Source organism: Alligator sinensis, unplaced genomic scaffold, assembly GCF_000455745.1.
Source record: "Alligator sinensis unplaced genomic scaffold, ASM45574v1 scaffold241_1, whole genome shotgun sequence".
Lineage (NCBI taxonomy): Eukaryota > Metazoa > Chordata > Crocodylia > Alligatoridae > Alligator > Alligator sinensis.
Genome location: NW_005841894.1, coordinates 2,807,997 through 2,813,996, shown reverse-complemented (window position 1 = coordinate 2,813,996; position 6,000 = coordinate 2,807,997). Strand labels below are relative to the sequence as shown.

At 40.0% G+C, this 6,000-nt stretch overlaps 1 protein-coding gene across 19 annotated transcripts in view; it reads left to right on the top strand.

Moving 5' to 3' along the window:
* Window positions 1-6,000, top strand: part of KLF12 (Kruppel like factor 12) — a 488,339-nt gene that overhangs the window by 402,692 nt on the left and 79,647 nt on the right. The window lies entirely within an intron of this gene.

The following is a 6,000-nucleotide window of genomic DNA, read 5'->3' as shown; positions in this document are numbered from 1 at the left end:
TTTTTTTTTTTTTTTTTTTTTTTAAGCCAATGCCTCTCTAATGTTAAAAACAGAAAAAAATCCCAGGAAAAGGTTTGGCTTCCAGTTTGAAAACAATTACAAGTGCAGTTTGCAAAGAATTAGAATTTGGGTTCACTTATCCTGTTATTTTCCTTACCAAAAGAATTGGCTATTTCACAGTCATGCAAGGCAAAAAGATAGAAAACACCTGCTATAGCTGACCCAGCCTGTCTCCCTGCCAGTGAGGACTACTCCCTAATACATATTTTGTAGTGCTTGGTCTGATTTATTTTTAATATAAAGTATTATTAATATTCCAAACTAGGCTACTATTATAGGAAGGGTCCACAGAAAGGGGTTGATACTGACTAAAATTATGATAAGATTACCATGCAAACAGAAAAATGAAAAGGATTAGGACTTTTTAGCTTAAAGAGAAAACAAATAAGATGGCGCATGAAAGCTGTACATGGAAAAATAGCTAGGATACAGAAGTTTATTCATGCATGCCTGCATATCCTGCCACCCAGCAAAAGATCAAAGGAAATTCAGTTGCTTAACATTTGATTATTGAGGGTTTTATCTTTCCCCATAATGAGAATATTCTATGGAACTTGTTGCCACAGGATATTACCACTGTCAAGATATTCATAAGATGCAAAAAAGAGGTTAGAAACTTCAGCTAGTAAGTAGAATATCCTTAATTACAATAATAAAACCTTTCTGCTAAAGCACATGAGTCAACTACTGACTGCCTGAAGTTCCGGAAAAAAATCCCCTGGGGGCCATGTTATTCCACAATTACCTATTAAAGAATTTCTTGCACCCTCCTTTTGAAGTATCTTGCATCCCTTGTGGCAGTTCCAGTTGGCCAAAAGGGCATCATACTAGCATTGCACAGTAAAGTTCTCATGACATAGAAATTGGGCCTGCTTCTCCCCTGCAGTACATGGCCCTGTACCCTGCTTGTAAAGTATAAAAAAATCCCAATCACATATATGAGTGTCAGTGGATGGGGAGTAACCAAGTGAGAGAGCAGTTTTCTTGGGTAATTGATCTCATGAAAGTAGTCAGGTTAGACAGAAAAGAAATGATAAACCAGATAACATCTAAGGAAGAATATTGAGTAACAGCACAGGGTCACCTAGACAACAGAAAGGGTAGCACCTACATTCTGGAAGGCAATTGTGGCCTTTTTTCAGCAATATTACATGCTTATCTTACAGTAATGGCACTTACGCACATGCTTACAGTTATGTACTTTTTTTAAGTGTTTTGTTCTGAGGGGAAGGTGGGTGGAGTAAGGAAATGAGTTAATAACAATAATTAAAGTAGCTTGGTCTGTAACACCTAGACTCAACTGACAATGTTTTGAAAAGATGTTAAAAATAACTGCATTATTAATAGAAGGTAAAAATGACTAGTTCCACTTTGGTATTGAGTCATACCTGAAACTTCAAAAATATCTTAATTCACCTTTTCAAACAATAGCAGAATTGATATTTTGTATAAGATGATCAACAGTGGGTGCATCTACATGTGCTGTTAGCACAGAGCAATAAACTCCAGCACATATCATGCCGGAGTTTATTGCTCCGGGCACCATGTCTTCATGTGCACCTGGGACCACAGCATGTTGAGCCAGGTCGAAGCAGCACCAGTTGGCAAAGGGTCCAAGGGGGTCAGCCTCCCAGCTCAGGGCTACTCCAACCCGGCTCAACATGGTGTGGAGGGGCTGGCCAGCAGGCAGCCCTGTCACTGAAGTACTCTCATGCCCCATCTAACTCCATTACCATCTACACATGCATTGCTTCACAGTAAATAATGTTGCCACAGGATAGTACTTGTATTTACAAGTACTAACCTATGGCAGCATTTATGAGTTTACTGCGACATGTAGGTGTGCAGACTTTACTGCAGAGCTAATTAGCAGGGATCCTGGTTTTCTCTGATTAAACTTGTCCATGGTTAAAATGAAACACCATTATATATATATATATATATATATATATACACACACACACACACACATGCACTAGTGGTGTTTCATTTTAATCATGGAAAAAATTGGGGTTTTGGGTTACTTTTTAAAACCGAAAATTGGGGATATTTTTTTATCAGAGAAAACCAGAATCCCTGCTAATTAGGCAGCTCCACAGTAAGCGTGTCATGTAGACATGCCCAGTACTGATTTGAACCCTGTTCTCCCAGTGCATCCTTTGTTTTGGACCCACTTAAGGCTCTGAAGCAATTCTTATATATTCCATATAAATGTCCTGTAGTGTGCAGTATTCATACTGCAGAACACCACGTCAGGACTTAAAGTATGCTGTCGCCGTGACACCTGACTTTTTCTTTATATTTCTTACCTATCAGTTATGAGGACAAAAACCAGGGTTCCCAAATATCAAGCAGGAAGTTAGGGGTCAGGTCTAGGAAGATATTTGGAAGTGTGTTACATTTTTTTCTAACCTGCATGTCTAAATCCTAAACCATCTTGGAGTCAAAACATTGAATCAGCTGACTGTCTTAGATTTTTTCCTTAATTTTCCATCCTCTATTTTTGCTTTTTTTCCTTGCTACATAATCTTTCCTCTTTCTGCAGAAATTTACTTCTGTTTTCTAAATCTCCCCTGCTATTTTGTCCTCACTCTCTCCTTCATTTCTCATGCTCTCATACCATGACATTGGATTCTCATTCCCTGCCCTTTGGCTCCCTCTTTACCTTTTTCAGTTGCTTTCCAAGTTTTATTCTGTTTTTTGTATAACCCATTAACAGCGTTCTTGATTGTGATGTTATAATAATAATGGCAGCAGCTAATACAGTAATATCTACATAATCAGGAAAAGATGGATGACAAGACTTTTGTCCTTACTGAAGCTAAGCTTTTTATTTTATGCTGTGAGTATGTACATTTTAAAAGTGTCTTTCATTTTATTCTTGTCTGCCTGTCCTCTCTGTTTGTCTAATCTTGTATCATGCCCATGCACTTCACTGAAAGTAATGTAGGATCTCTGGTTGGTTTGAACAAGCAACAGATTTTTCTTGTGTTATGTAAGAAAGAATGAGATTAACCCAGGTTCCTTCACGAAATCTTTAGGAACTGGGCAAGCAGGACTCAGGGTGGTGAGAAGCTGGTGGCAGAAGCTGGATGACTCCTGTTGTGTAACACAGATCCATCTCTTTCCACATTTTCCATGTACCTGCTTTGTTATCACTTTATGGGAGGGACTAATGGAAGGCTAGGCCCCCTAACCTTCCTGTTATACCTCTTACAAGGAAAATATGAGTCATGGCCATTTTTGTAGGAGAGTTGTGTGCTGGGGAAGGAAAAGCCTTCCCAAAATATTACCTGATGTGGATATGATTCAGATAAGCATCCAAACCTTAGTGGCATACTATAGTTAGAGTAACAGTATCCCTACTTGATTTGGGAAGCCTTTACAATCGAAGAAACCAATAAAACCCGTTTCTGATAGTCTGAATGAAAAGCAGTTTACAATATGTTGAAGATAGGAGCACAGGGATGGAGTAACACATGCTCTACTTAGAAATCATTTATATGACATGATGAGACTGTTAGCATAAGCCTGCCAAGTCAGATGGAATATTGCTACTTTTGTATAGCACTCCGCACCAACTGTTTGTGGCAAGAGCATGTTAAACTATTCCGTGGTAAATCTGAGTACATTTTGTAGCACTTTGTCATTGGCAAGAACACGTAGTCAGCCATCTGCCATTTAGCTCATGCTCGTACAGCTCATGTCAGCTGCAGAATTCCATGAGCCCGATGCCATCAACATCCAGAGGACAATAAATACTATTCAGCATTTTGCGTGCATTTGAGAATCACAGACAGACAAAGTTCCAGTCTTCACTGTTGCTTCCAGCTCTGTGTTGTGGTCTTTACAAATCCAGCTTGTCACTTCTAAAACCAGAATACTGGATTCTCTTTACAGCAACTGTTGTATTTCACCATCTGACATCAGCAGTACAAGTTTTAGAGTCCTGGCTGGTATGTTTTCAGAGTATACCCCAGATGGTGTGCACAAGATATAACCTCAGTTAGCTCAAATGTTATTGATAACTATACCAAGTGTGTCTGTGTACCATATGAAATCTTTATAAAGTTGTGGGCTGGAAATGTCAATCCTTAGGCTTGGTTACAATTTTTTTAAACTGGGAAAAGTTGGGGAGGGGTTTCCCCTTTGAAATTATAACTTGCACAACAAAATACATGTTTACTTCTGAAGAGACACTGCTAGTGAGATGCTGTGCTTTCCTTTTTTGTGTCCTTGTGGCAAAGTATTTAGCAGAATTTGCCAGTTCATTGGACTCTGACAGGCTGTGCCATGAGCACTTCTGCTATGGATTCAAACGTGCAATGTCTGGAGTGTCAGCTGTGTGCCTTAGCACCTGTGCCACCCCAGGCCCAGTGCATTTGCTTACTTGAAGGACAAGGGCAGTGATGACCACTTATTTTCTGTCTTTAAGATTTTCTTCTGCTGCTTTCCACCTAACTAGATCAAAAACATGAAGCACTTTCATACTTAAACTTCATTTTTAGAAAATCAGAATCCTTTTTACAGTGGTTCTGCTGCTGGAGGAAACACTTGCAGAACTCCAGCTCTAATTACAGCATTTCTGAAGGCTGCATACATGCACACACACACACCCTTGCTCTCTCATTTACACACAAGAAACTACACCATTACTGCACAAGACTGAGAAACAAATAAGAAGCATAGTGGCAGTTGAGCCACAGACTCAGTGATATTGTATTTTGATGGCCTGCTGGTGTACTAGAATAAGTCAAGTGGGGCACATCTACCTGTGCCTATTAACATGCAGGAATAAGAAAGATAAAATCATTGAAAATCAGGGTTGGAAGGGACCTCAGGAAGTCATCTAGTTGACCCCCTGCTCAAAGCAGGTCCAGATCTTATTGCTCTGAAGCCTTTTGCTGCTGGGTGCGCATCTGTACGTGCACCCAGACTGCAGCATATTGAGCTAGGTCACAGCAGTCCCAGCTGACAGAGGGCTTGGGGGCTCATCCTACCAACCCAGGGCTACTCCAACCAGGTTCAGTGTGCTGTGGAGGGGCTGGCTAGGGCATGAGGGTGCTTCAGTGTGGGGCTAGCCAGCAGGCAGCCCCCACATTGAAGCACCCTCATGCCCCAGCCAGCTGGGTCAGTCTCTATGTGTGCAGTGCTGCACATGAAAAAACTCTGCAGTTTATTAGTTTCATGCACCCTCATAGGGATACACATGGAGACACTGAGATGTTTACTGCAGAGCTAATTAGGCAACTGCAGTAAACATCTCATGTAGACGCACCCATGTAGTACCAATTTGTCATAACTAAAGTAGTATTCTGCAACCTCTTCAGGATTCCAGAGACCAAAATCTGAACAAAACATCAATAGACATGTGAGGGATAAAGGTGCCTTATGAATCTCCTAGTTTCGATTTTTTTTAAATAACCTAAACTCTACATTTTTTCCGTGATCAAAACAAAATACCACTTTATATATTTGTTTCTCACTATATATATATATACTATATATTTGCTTTGCCACTCTATATACTTCTTATTTGTTTCTCACAATATATATAGTGGCATTGCATTTTGATCATGGAAAAATGTGGAGTTCACGTTACTTTTTTAAAGCGAAGATTGGGGATTTTTTAAATCAGAGAAAACCAGGATCCCTGCTTATGAAGAAACGATTGTTCTCAAAATGGTTTCTAGCTCATAGTCCTGCTGTAACTGACTGGTTTAGGAAATGCACTGTCCCCAGTAATTTTAAAAATTCAAATGTGGTTCACTGCTGGAATGCCTAGAACCATGCATTCATGGCACATGTACACAAAAATAGCTCAGATTGCCTTCCTTCTTCAGTTTTCAATATGTGCTAGGTTCCTGGAACCAGGAAGTCCCCAAGGTGTGCTGGTATGGTGATGAAACCAGGGAAATTGAGGTTTAAAAAGGGTTGTGG